This window comes from Macaca mulatta, chromosome 19 (assembly GCF_049350105.2).
Source record: "Macaca mulatta isolate MMU2019108-1 chromosome 19, T2T-MMU8v2.0, whole genome shotgun sequence".
NCBI lineage: Eukaryota > Metazoa > Chordata > Mammalia > Primates > Cercopithecidae > Macaca > Macaca mulatta.
Window position 1 is genome coordinate 59420595 of NC_133424.1, and position 12553 is coordinate 59433147.

The window sequence follows — 12553 nt, forward strand, 5'->3', positions numbered from 1 at the left end:
ACTCAGGTTGCCCCCATGTCTCTGGGAGTGGGGGAGGTAGATATAATCACACGAATGCATAATTCATCAGACAAGGAACATTATTGGATTTTAAAATTATTGGGGAATAAAATAACACACAGGACCCAGTGTTGGTGAGGATATGGAGCAATTAGAATCCTCACACTGCCGAAGGGAGTGTAAAAGGGCAGTCACTTTGGAAAACTCTTTGGCAGTTTATTAAAAAGTTAAACAGATCCTTTTATAGTTCATAAGTGTGACGATGGGTTGTATAGGGAAAAACTCCAACCCCATTTTTCCTCTACCCTCACACCACAACAATCACCAACACAGAAGACTTCTGTGACCAAATGTGTGGGGTGCTTTCCCCACATCCCCAGACGCCAGCTGCAAGTGCAGGCCTCTGGAACTTCTGACTGACCAGCTTCAAGTTGGGGTTCCCATGACCCCCTCTTTGGGTTCAATTAATTTCTGGAGCAGTTCACAGAACTTAGGGAAACACTTGCTTATGTTTACTGGTTTATTATGAAGAATATTACATGGGATACAGATGAAGAGACGTGGGTAGGGCGAGGTACAGGGGAAGGTCGTGGAGCTTCCATGCCCTCCCTGGGCATGCCACCCTCCAGGAGCCTCCAGTGTTCAGTTATCTGGAAGCTCTCTGAACCCTGTCCTCTTGGGTTTTATGGAAGCTTTATGACATCAGCATGCCTTCCCCCAGGGTATAGGGTGGGACCCTCTCAGGGGAGGGTCTTAAGACTCATAGTTGGAAAAGTGGGGTACGATTAGAGTCCTGCCTTGTGGCAGGTGAAAGGAGGACAGGAGAGAGATTGTGTTTCCTGATACCTGCCCTTGGGGCCTAACACACCCAGCATTATAACAAAAGACTGTAACAAGGGCTGTGGGAGTTAGGAACCAGGAACTGTAGACAAAAACCTGTGTATCATAATATCACATTCGGTTTTCATGCTTATGTGTGAAAAGTGCCTCTTTCAAACCTTGTTCTGGCACATTATCTTACATGAAAGGAGAAAAAGCTAAACATACACTTACCATCCCACTTCTAGGTATTTGCCCAAGATAAATGAAAACATAGTTCACACTAAGACTTGTACTCAGCTGTTTCTAGCAGCTTTGTTCATGACAGCCCCAAACTAGAAGCCACCCAAATGTCCACCGGCAGGAGAATAGACCAGTAGGTCCATCCATCCGATGGAATACTTCTCATTCATTAAAGGGAACAAGTACACTGTGTGTAACAACAGTGGGATCTCAAAATTATGCTGCTGAGAGTCATGGAAGCCAGACACACAAGACCATGAACTGCGGTTCCCTTTCTAGAAAACTCTGGAAAATGCACACTAACCTACTAATGTGAAGCCAACCAGTGGTGGCCTGGAAGCTGGGATGGCAAGAAGAATCGATTGCAAAGAAACAATAGAAAACTTTTGGGGGTGGTGGAAGTATTCCATATTTTAATTGTGATAATTTCACTCATGTATTACATATTACAAAATTATCGGGCCGGGCGCAGTGGCTTACGCCTGTAATCCCAGCACTTTGGGAGGCCAAGGCGGGCGGATCACAAGGTCAGGAGATCGAGACCATCCTGGCCAACAAGGTGAAACCCCGTCTCTACCAAAAATACAAAAAATTAGCCAGGAGTGGTGGCAGACCCCTGTAGTCCCAGCTACTCAGGAGACTGAGGCAGGAGAATGGCATGAACCCGGGAGACGGAGCGTGCAGTGAGCCGAGATGGTGCCACTGCACACCAGCCTGGGCGACAGGGCAAGACTCCGTCTCAAAAAAAAAAAAATTATCAGATGGTATACTTTAAATGGATACAGTTTACTGTATATAAATTATACCTCAATAAAGTTGATTTTTAAAAACTTAAAAAAAAAAGTAATTGGGGAACAGTTTCGAAGAAACTTGCTGTTTAGCCGGGCGCAGTGGCTCACGCCTGTAATCCCAGCACTTTGGGAGGCCGAGGCGGGCGGATCACAAGGTCAGGAGATCGAGACCACGGTGAAACCCCGTCTCTACTAAAAATACAAAAAATTAGCCGGGCGAGGTGGCGGGCGCCTGTAGTCCCAGCTACTTGGGAGGCTGAGGCAGGAGAATGGCGTGAACCCAGGAGGCGGAGCTTGCAGTGAGCCGAGATCGCGCCACTGCACTCCAGCCTGGGAGACAGAGCGAGACTCCGTCTCAAAAAACAAAAAAAAAAAAAAAAAAAAAAGAAACTTGCTGTTTATATAATTTCAAAATATTATCCAGCACATTAACTACTAGTTACAAAGGGGGCACCTTTATAATGCAAAGATCTGGGTATTACCACCTTACCAAAGTAGTTACACTCAGTATCTCTACCGGGTCAACCCGACATTGTGTTGTACCTCCTGGCCAAAAATATCTCACCCGAATTTTATCAGGAAGAAGCAATCAGACAAATCCAGAATATGATACATTTATAAAACAAGTGGCCTCAGCACTTTGGGAGGCCAAGACCGGCGGATCACGAGGTCAGGAGATTGAGACCATCCTGGCTAACCCGGTGAAACGCCGTCTCTACTAAAAAATACAAAAAAAAAAACACTAGCCGGGCAAGGTGGTGGGCGTCTGTAGTCCCAGCTGCTCGGGAGGCTGAGGCAGGAGAATAGTGTAAACCCGGGAGGCGGAGTTTGCAGTGAGCTGAGATCCAGCCACTGCACTCCAGCCTGGGCAACAGAGCGAGACTCCGTCTCAAAAAAAAAAAAAAAAAAAGGTGGCCTGAGCTCAACAAAAAAGGATCATGAAAAAGAAGAGTTGGGGGGTCTAATGTGACTTCTCCATTTGTACTGTGAACTCATTTTCCACCAGCCTAATGAGATGTTAAACCCATGAAATTTGGAGTCACAGCTGACACCCCGCCTTTGCCATGCAGGAATAGCTGGCTAGCCATAGGCAAGACAACTAAACTGTCTCAGCCTCATTTTTCTGTTCCTTCAAATTGGGAATGAAAATAACAGCTCTTTCAAAGGGAGTTTTCGACGATTAAGTCTTGTTTGTAATGTTCTTGGAGTAGTGCCTGGCACGTAGTGATCACTCGGTCAATGTTAGCAATTATTTTGGTAGCTCCCGTCATTGTCTTGCAGTGGTGTGGAAATCCCAATGGGACATTTCCCCAAAACGGTAGTGGATGAGACTGGGCAGTGTCTGTAGGCAGTTTTTAAAACTTCTCCTTGAAGTATAACACACACTAAGAAAAGAACACCCATCTGGGCACTGGTTGCACAGGTCAGGAAACATAAGACGGCTACCCCCCAAAACCCCCTCGTCATTTCATCCCTCAACAAGGATAACCAGTATCCTGGCATCCGATGGTATGGAATACTTTTGCCTGCTTTTGTATTTTAAAAATGGAATCATACCAAATGCACATTTTTGTACCTGGCTTCTTTCACTTAACGTTATGTTTATGAGATTCAGCTACACGATTAAATCCATAAATTCATCCATGGTTGTGTGTGATTGTAGATGATTCATTCTCATTGCTGTGTAGACTTTTCTCATGTGAATATTCCACAATTTATTTCTTTCTTCCACTCTTCCTGGACATTTGGGTACTTTCCAGTTTGGGGGCAGTTAGGAATAGTGCTGCTGTGAACATTCCTGTACATGAATTTTGGTGTACATATGTGTGCACTTACATTGGTGTGTATACCTAGAAGGGAGGCAGTTTTGAATAATTCAGTTTAGCATGTTGGACACAATGATTTAAATGATGTCTCCAAGCATGTATCAGTCCCTGAAGGGGTAATAATCTCCGAGGCTGATGGCAGAGGCAGTCAGGGGATCTCTCTGTGTTACTGAGCTTGTGATGGTGCGTTTTTGTGTCTTCGGGGCTGAAGGAGTGATTCTGGCAGGATGAGTGTGGTTTCCCCAAAGCTGTCACCACATTCTTGCCCCAGCTGGATCGTTGCCATCTACCGAGTCCTGGCTGGCTCTCCATTACCTCGCTGTGGCTCTCTCTGTGGTTTTGCGTTGAGACTGTGGTTCACACACATCTTGAAGACCCCATGGTTTTTACCTGCTGGCCATCATAGGACAGTGCTCTCTGATGAAATGCTGGCCATTTGTGGCACAGATAAGTAGGTGTCAGCAAGAACACCTAGCAGTGAGACAAGTCTTCACCAAGACTCCAAAATGAAAGGTTCAGCCTTGTGGGCAGTTTGTGAGGAGAGGAAAGGGAGCTAGTCAAGAAGTGAGGCTCTTATCCCAGTCCGTTTACAGGGTGAACGTGGAGCCCTGCAGCTGTGGACCAGTTTGTCTTCATCATTTGCAGGTCAGAGGTTACCCTCAGCTCCTCAGCTGCAAATGGAAGCCCTCTATCAAATGGCCTTTGCCAGAATACTTAGGCTGTGACCTTCCCCCTGATGCAGTTCATTTGCCTGGGTAAATGAGTAGAGTGCTTTCTGCGTGGCAGATTTAAATTTCACCACTAATTGATGCTAGCGTCTTCAGGGGAAAATGCTTGCCATTAGATCAGAGGCCTTTGGGAGACAGCCTCAACAAATACATCCAGGACAGGGGGCGGGGATGGGGAAAGTACAGAATGCAACTGTACCGAAAGGAACTGTGGGATGTGCCAAGAGAAACCAACTGAGGACTTTTGAGGTGTGCCCTTGGGGAGTGTGCATGTGCATGTTTGTGCCATGTGTGTTTTGATGGGCTTTTTTTTTTTCTTGCTAGTATATAGTATGTACAGGACAAACTTGAAGCCAAACTGCCTGGAATCAAATCCCAGCCCTGCTGCTTATGAGCAAATATTTAACTTCTCCATTGTTAGTTTCCTTGACTATAAAATGGGGATAATGATGGTACTTTGAGTCATGAGATGATTCAGTATGTTAAAGACCTCATAACAGTACCGGCAGGTTGTAAGTAGTCAATTAGCTGCTGCTGCTGTTGGTGTTATTATTGAAATGATCTAAGATGCATCTTCTAGGCGGGCCCCTGTGCTGGCTATCCCCTTCACTTGCAGAGTCCCTCATGCAGAGGCTCCTGGTCTTCAAGACCCAGTATGGGTGTCTCCCCAGGGAGAGTAGCCCACGTGACTTGCTCTCCCTTCTGCATTCCTAAGGTCATAGCAGGGCGGGTCAGAGCATGGACTTTGGAATTAGTACGATTGGTTTAAAATCCCAACTGGAAGGGGATGGGGGATTAAGAGAGGATGCTTAAATGGATGTAAAAATACAGTTAGAAGGAATAAGTTCTAGTATTTGATAGCCCAGTAGGATGACTATAGTTAACAATAATTTATTGTATATTTCAACATAGCTACAAGATGTGAAATGTTGCCAACACAAAGAAAGGATATATATTTGAGGTAATGGATAGCCTAATCAGCCTGATTTGATCATTACACATTGTATCCTTGTATCAAAATATCACATGTATCCTGTAAATATATATAATTATGTATCCATTTTTAAAAATACATTTTTAGAATAGAATATTAAAACTATGAATACTCAAAGTTCTGAATGATTGTGTCATTTATTACATTAATTGTGCGGTTCAATTTAAATTTATGATCCTCCAAATAAATTGTCAAAATGATTTGGAAGGAACTATTATTTATCTTATGAAAAGTAAGCCCCAGAAATAAAAAAGTTCCTGCAAAATAATCTGCAGTTGTGTTTATATTACATGAATTATTCGCTGTTTCTCCAAAAGAGCATGTAAGAAGTCAGTAATTCTCAGATGTGCAAAATATTTCCACATGCTTAACAAGAAAACTATCCAAAATGAAACAAACAAAAATCCCAGCTCTGCCACTTACCTTGGCTAAACTCTTTCACATCGCTGAGCTTCTGTTCTCCCTCTGCAAAATGCAGCTAATGATAATGCCCACCTTATTAGGACTATGAGGACTGTTTTTGTTTTGTTGTGTTGTGTTTTGTTTTGTTTTGTTTGAGACAGGGTCTCCCTCTTTCGCACAGGTTGGAGTGCAGTGATGCAATCTCAGCTCGCGGCATGCAGCCTCGACCTCCTGGGTCTCAGATGATCCTCCTAACTCAGCCTCCAGAGTAGCGGGGACCACAAGTGCACGCCACCACGCCCAGCTAGTTTTTGTATTTTTTGTAGAGATGGGGGTTCGCCATGTTGCCCAGGCTGGTCTTGAACTCCTGGCCTTGAGTGATCTGCCCACTTTGAGTGATCCCAAAGTGCTGGGATTACAGGCAGGAGTCACCATACCTGGCCCTACATCACTCTTTAAGGGGTCCTTTGTGCATTTATTTCTCTGCCTGGCTCCAGAGAGCCAGAGGACTGTGAAGACACTGTCCTTTTTTCGCCTATTCAGCAAGTATATATTGAGCACCTTATACCATGTGCCATGCACTGTTTAAGATGCTGGTGATACAGCATAGGACAAAACAGACAAAATCCTCACCCTCGTGTGGCGTACATTATAACCCGGGAGGAGACAGATAATAAGTAAAATGTAAAGAACCTTAGTGATTAGTGCTCTTGAAGGAAAAAATGAAGCAGGAAAGGTGGAGTATGAAATGTCTGGGGTGAGTGTTAACATTTTAGATAAGGAGGGCTGGGGAAGAGTGACTTTTGAGAAGGTCCTAGAGGAAATGGGGGAGGGAGCCATGCCATTTCCTGGGGAAGAACCTTTCAGACAGCGAGAATAGCAAGTGCAAACATCCAGAGGCCAGGACATTCCTGGGAAAGAGCTTGGTTTTTACTCTGAGTGAGGTAAAAACTCAGAGTTTTTAGGCCTTTGTTTAATAAAATAACTGGCTGCTCTGTGGAGAACAGTCCTTGCCCTTGAGGACTTGTGTGTTCTTGTTCTAGCTGCCTTTCTGCAAATCTTTCTCTATTCTGCTATTCCTTTCCCTGGATGTATACCCAGTCCCCCATATTGCTGGCATGGGTTCAACCAAACCCTTCCTTCAGACTTGAAAGGGTAGAGTAGCACACTCCAGCGTGGGGGCAGCCCAGGTTGGAGCCCAGCTGGGAGAATTCAGCACAGTAAGCAGACAGGTCACTTCCCATCCAACCCTGTCTTTCCAAGCCCGTCTTCCTTCACACTGGACTCCTTATCACCTTCACACGGTGTTGTGCCTCTGCGTCATTGTTAATCACTGTTCCTATTGCCTAAAATGTTGTTTTGTCTCCCATCTAACACATTCCCATCCTTTCCAAAGACTTCACACTCTAGACATGCCTTGATTATAGTACCTGTCCCCTTGTGTTAGGGATACTGTTTCTGTCTGTCACTCCTTAGAAGAAGAGACAGGAGGGAGCTTGCTCTCCTCCCTCTGCCATGTGAGGACACGAGAAGGCGGCTGTCTGTATGTAAGCCAGCAGGAGGGCTCTACCAGAAACCAAATAGTCTGGCCCCTCGATCTTGGACTTCTCAGCCCTTGGAACTGCGACAAAAAGAGAGCTATTGTTGAAGCCACCCAGTCTGTGGTATTTTGTTATGGCAGCCTAAGCAGCTAAGACAGATGGCAAGGTGACCGACTCAGGCATCAGAACACCTGAGAGCCTTAAGGCAGGGGCCCCTTCTTTCCTGATTCATGTGTCCCCATGGGACCTGGCTCCCCAGAGTCCTCCGTCAGGGATCTTTGCGTCCACATGACCAGAACAGAGCAATTGGGTCAGTAGAAATGGGAATTGAGGCAACTGAAAGTCAGAAGGGCTGAGACAGGTGGACGAAGACGTGGACAAATGCCACTTGAGAGCCATGGTCTGAAGAGATGAGCTCACGCCTTTGTGTAGTGCCCGGCTCCCAGGTGGTTTACTGTTTGAAATGTAAGCTGACTGGGTATCAGACAACTGAATCCTACTTTTCCAAACAAAGATGGTGCAAGGCCTTGTGATTTCACCCCAGTTTGCGTTCTTTCACTCTTGGCTGGCATCCTTTGGCTATTTAAATTCATAGCCTCCCAACAGTTTTAAAAAAAACAAACAAACTCACACAATTTATCTTTTCATGTAAGCTGCAATTTGGTTGAAACAAGATCTTTCTGGTACATAGTCCAAAGCTCCTGATAACTGAAACTACAATCAGTGTTTCTCTTCTGTGATCTGTTTTTTGTTTTAAAAGCCACAACAGAAAACCTTTTCTTCTGTTATGACTGTCAGGAGCCATCGTTTGGGCTTAATCGATAATGAGGTGTTTCACTTCCTGGGGTTGGGCTCTCTGTGGAGAGCACTTACTTCTCCGTAACCCGTGAAGCCAGTGAAGGACCCTGAATCTGGGTAAATTCAAAATTCTTTTGAGCCTTGGATAGTCTTAGGCATAGTTCTGGCAGGGTCTGACTTGAAAAAGTAGGTTGTGTATTTATTATTGTCGTTTCAATATCACTAACACTAGATGAAGAAGAAGGCAAAAGACCCAGCCTGAGCAGAACTCAATGCAACAGTCCTTGATTCTAAGCCACCCCTGTCCATGTGATACAACTCCTGACGGTGGGGGGGATAGTGGGGCGTTTTAGTAAGTATAGGTATTAATGATAAGTTTGTCTAGTTTGGAAAACTTTTGAATGGGCAGAGGTGAACATAATCAGATGGCAAGGATGTGGTAGTAACTGTTTGAATAACAATAATGATGAGGATAGCTAACACTGATAAGCATTATTTCATGTCACCCTGTCCATGACGGACAGAGCCTGAGAGGAGTCGCCATTGCCCCCACGCAGCCAGCCTTTCAGCAGCCTTCTTGGCAGCAGTTATGTCAGACCAACAGTATCTTCCTAATCTTAGCCTCACAAAATTCATTTATGTTTCTGTATACCTTATACACATAGCATGAAGGTAATTTCACACAGTGTGTTTTGTTTTGTTTTGTTTTGTGACAGGGTCTCTTTCCGTCATCCAGGCTGGAGTGCAGTATTTCATACTTCCTGTATTTGTGGCAGGAAGCTTTATGCTTTATCATCAGAGTGATCTTTGAAGGGAAGGACTTACTCAGCATTTAAATAACACAAGCTAGATTACTGGGCAACCCTTTAAACCATTTAAGAAAAAAATGATTTCCTTTTTAAAAAATGGTAATTGCTGTATGATTCTCATATTTTTCCTCTTGAAAGATTTTTTTAGGTAAAAATGAGCCTTCATGCTACACCCACATATGCCCATCATTTAGCAAGACAGGGTCAATGCAGGTCATGCATCCCTAATCCGAAAGCCAAAATGCCCCAGATCTGAACATTTTTGAGCACCAACATGATTCCCCACCTGACCCCATGTGGCAGGTCACAGTCAAAATTTGTTTCATGGACACAATTACTTAAAACATTGTACGAGGCCAGGCACAGTGGCTCATGCCTATAATCCCAACACTTAGAGAGATTAATGCAGGCACTTGAGCCCAGGAGTTTGAGACCAGCCTGGGCAAGATGGAGAAACCCCATCTCTACTACAATTACAAAAATTAGGTGTGATGGCGTGCACCTGTAGTCCCAGCTACTTGGGAGGCTAAGGTGAGAGAATCACTTGAGCCTGGGAGGCAGAGGCCACAGTAAGCTGAGATTGCACCACTGCACTGCAGCCTGGGTGATAGAGCAAGACCCTGTCTCAAAAAAAAAAAAAAGGAACTTTATGAAATTACCTTCCATGCTGTGTGTATAAGGTGTGTAAGAGGTATATGTGCAACGTAAGTAAATTTTGTGTTTAGGTTTGGGTCCCATCCCCAAGATATCTTTTTTTTTTTTTTTGGAGAGGGAATCTCACTCTGTCACCCAGGCTGGAGTGCAATGGCACAGTCTCAGCTCACTACAACCTCCGCCTCCCAGGTTCAAGCGATTCTCCTGCCTCGGCCTCCCAAAGTGCTGGGATTACAGGCGTGAGCCACCACACCCAGCCTCATCCTCAAGATATCTCATTACGTATATGCAAATATTCCAAATTCTGAAACACTTCTGGTCCCAAGCATTTTGGTTGAGGGCTGCTCAGACTGTAATACATCAGTGTGGTTAAGAGCAGCCATATGGAGTCAGTCTCTTTGGATGCCAGGCCTAGCTCTGCTACCCAGTAACTGTGTGATCTGGGGCAAGTGACTTACGCTGTCTAAGCTTCAGTTTCCTCATCTGTTAAACAGGCATGATGATGATAAACAGTATTTTATGTGTGCATGTATCTTCCTAAGTTTAACCAATGGTTTCTAAACATTTGGGGCATATGTATAGCTCTCATCTTACAATTACAAATTATCATTAGCTATTCTTAAAGCAGACTTTCTTTTTCTTTCTTTTTTCTTTTTTTTTTTTTTTGAGATAGAGTCTTGCTCTGTTGCCCAGGGTGGAGCGCACTGGCACAATCTCGGCTCACTGCAACCTCCGCCTCTCGGGTCCAAGGGATCCTGGGATCCTCCTGCCTCAGCCTCCCAAGTAGCTGGGATTACAGGCGCCCGCCACCACTCCCAGCTAATTTTTTGTATTTTTAGTAAAGACGGGGTTTCACCGTGTTAGCCAGGATGGTCTCAATCTGCTGACCTCGTGATCTGCCCACCTCGGCCTCCCAGAGTGCTGGGATTACAGGCATGAGCCACCGCGCCCGGCCAAAGCAGATTTTCTAACACTGCTATTCAAATGGTACCATCCTTTGTTGTTGTTTTTTTTTTTTTTGAGACGGAGTCTCACTCTGTCGCCCGGGCTGGAGTGCAGTGGCACGATCTCGGCTCACTGCAAGCTCCGCCTCCCAGGTTCACGCCATTCTCCTGCCTCAGCCTCCTGAGCAGCTGGGACTACAGGTGCCCGCCACCACGCCTGGCTAATTTTTTTTGTATTTTAGTAGAGACGGGGTTTCACCATGTTAGCCAGGATGGTCTCGATCTCCTGACCTCGTGATCCGCCCGTCTCAGCCTCCCAAAGTGCTGGGATTACAGGCATGAGCCACCACGCCTGGCCCGTCGTTTTTAAAAAGTGTAATTTAAACTGTTAAGTGGGGCTGGGCACAGTGACCATCCCAGTACTTCTGGAGGTCGAGGCAGGAGGATCACTCAAAAATAAATAAATAACTAAACTGTTAAATGTGTGGCTTAGATGATTTGTTCATCTAAATAGGATGAATAAATTTGTGAGGTTGGGCATAGTAACCATTTTGGTACAGTGGCAAGGTGATTGATGCTGGCATCAGAACACACCTGACTGTTAGTTCAGGATCTGTGCTTCTCACATTCATGCAATGAGGATGTTTAATGAACCTCTCCAGCAGGCCAGAAGATAACGCATAGGGCATGGTCTCTGCTATTAGGAGTTAGGAAATGAAAATGGGAGAATAGGTATAGAAGGAGGGAGATTTTTTATGTTCAAAATACAATGAGAACCCTGAGGAGGGAGCTAGAGTGCAGTGGTGCGATCATAGCTCACTGCAGCCCAAAACACCTGGGTTTAAGCGATCCTCCTGCCTCAGCCTCCTGAGTAGCTGGGACTACAGGCCCAACCCACCATGCCTGGCCACCATCTTAATCATTTTTAAGCGCATGGTTTAGTGTGTGCCAGATCCTTTTAAAATTAGTTCTCTTTGAAGATTCTTTCCTAGTCTTAACAAATTTGTAGAATACTATGGGAGGAGGGCCTAGCTTAGCAAGAGTGTTCCTTAAATATTTTCTATGTGGATGACACTGCGAGGCTTTTTCCTCAGACATCTGGAACTGGCCGTCGGAGAGCTGCTCCAGGCAGTTGCTCTCTGTTGCTCCATCTCATTGATAGACCGCTTCCTGCACATTGGACCTGTGTGTATGATCCTGCACACCAGATGGGATCTGAGGAAGGCTCAGTCAGGAGTCCCTGAACCAGTTCCCACTGTTTGAAACAATGGTTTTGCACCCTGGTAGTGAAGCGTTTGCTTTTGAGAACTGCAATTGCATGCCTTCTCTGACATCTGTAACAACAGGCATTCTCTTTCATCACTTTCCCACGCCCTCATTTGACCTTTACAGCATTTGGCCGTTTTTGTTTTGTTTTGTTTTGAGACGGAGTCTCGCTCTGTCGCCCAGGCTGGAGTGCAGTGGCCGGATCTCAGCTCACTGCAAGCTCCGCCTCCCGGGTTCTCTCCATTCTCCTGCCTCAGCCTCCCGAGTAGCTGGGACTACAGGCGCCCGCCACCTACCCCGGCTAGTTTTTTGTACTTTTTAGTAGAGACAGGGTTTCACCGTGTTAGCCAGGATGGTCTCGATCTCCTGACTTCGTGATCCGCCCGTCTTGGCCTCCCAAAGTGCTGGGATTACAGGCTTGAGCCACCGCGCCCGGCCGATTTGGCCGTTTTTACTCACATATTGGGGATTGAGGTCACAGATGTCTCCAGTTTTGTCAAATAGGTGATATTTCTGTTTCTCATTCTCCTGGTTGCTTTTGTGTGATTCTCCAGAGGAAAAGGAGTAAAATCTTTATTCTTACATCTGCTATTTTTAAACGAAGTACAGTTGTTTGAGTAAAATAAATTTAGCATTCTGGAAAATCTCCTTTTTTAAAAAATTTTATTTATTTGAGACAGGTTCTTACTCCATCGCCCAGGCTGGAGTGCAGTGGCACAATCTCACGGCTCACTGCAA

General features: G+C 45.3%; 1 protein-coding gene and 1 long non-coding RNA gene across 2 annotated transcripts in view; one reads left to right on the forward strand and one right to left on the reverse strand.

Moving 5' to 3' along the window:
- ARHGAP35 (Rho GTPase activating protein 35) overlaps positions 1-12553 on the forward strand; it is a 147278-nt gene that overhangs the window by 89127 nt on the left and 45598 nt on the right. The gene's annotated exons all lie outside the window — the stretch shown is intronic.
- Positions 1714-11992, reverse strand: LOC144337235 (uncharacterized). The gene is made up of 2 exons (XR_013410036.1): positions 11448-11992; positions 1714-2595 (listed from the first exon to the last, which is right to left on the reverse strand). It is a non-coding gene; the product is annotated as an uncharacterized LOC144337235 (long non-coding RNA).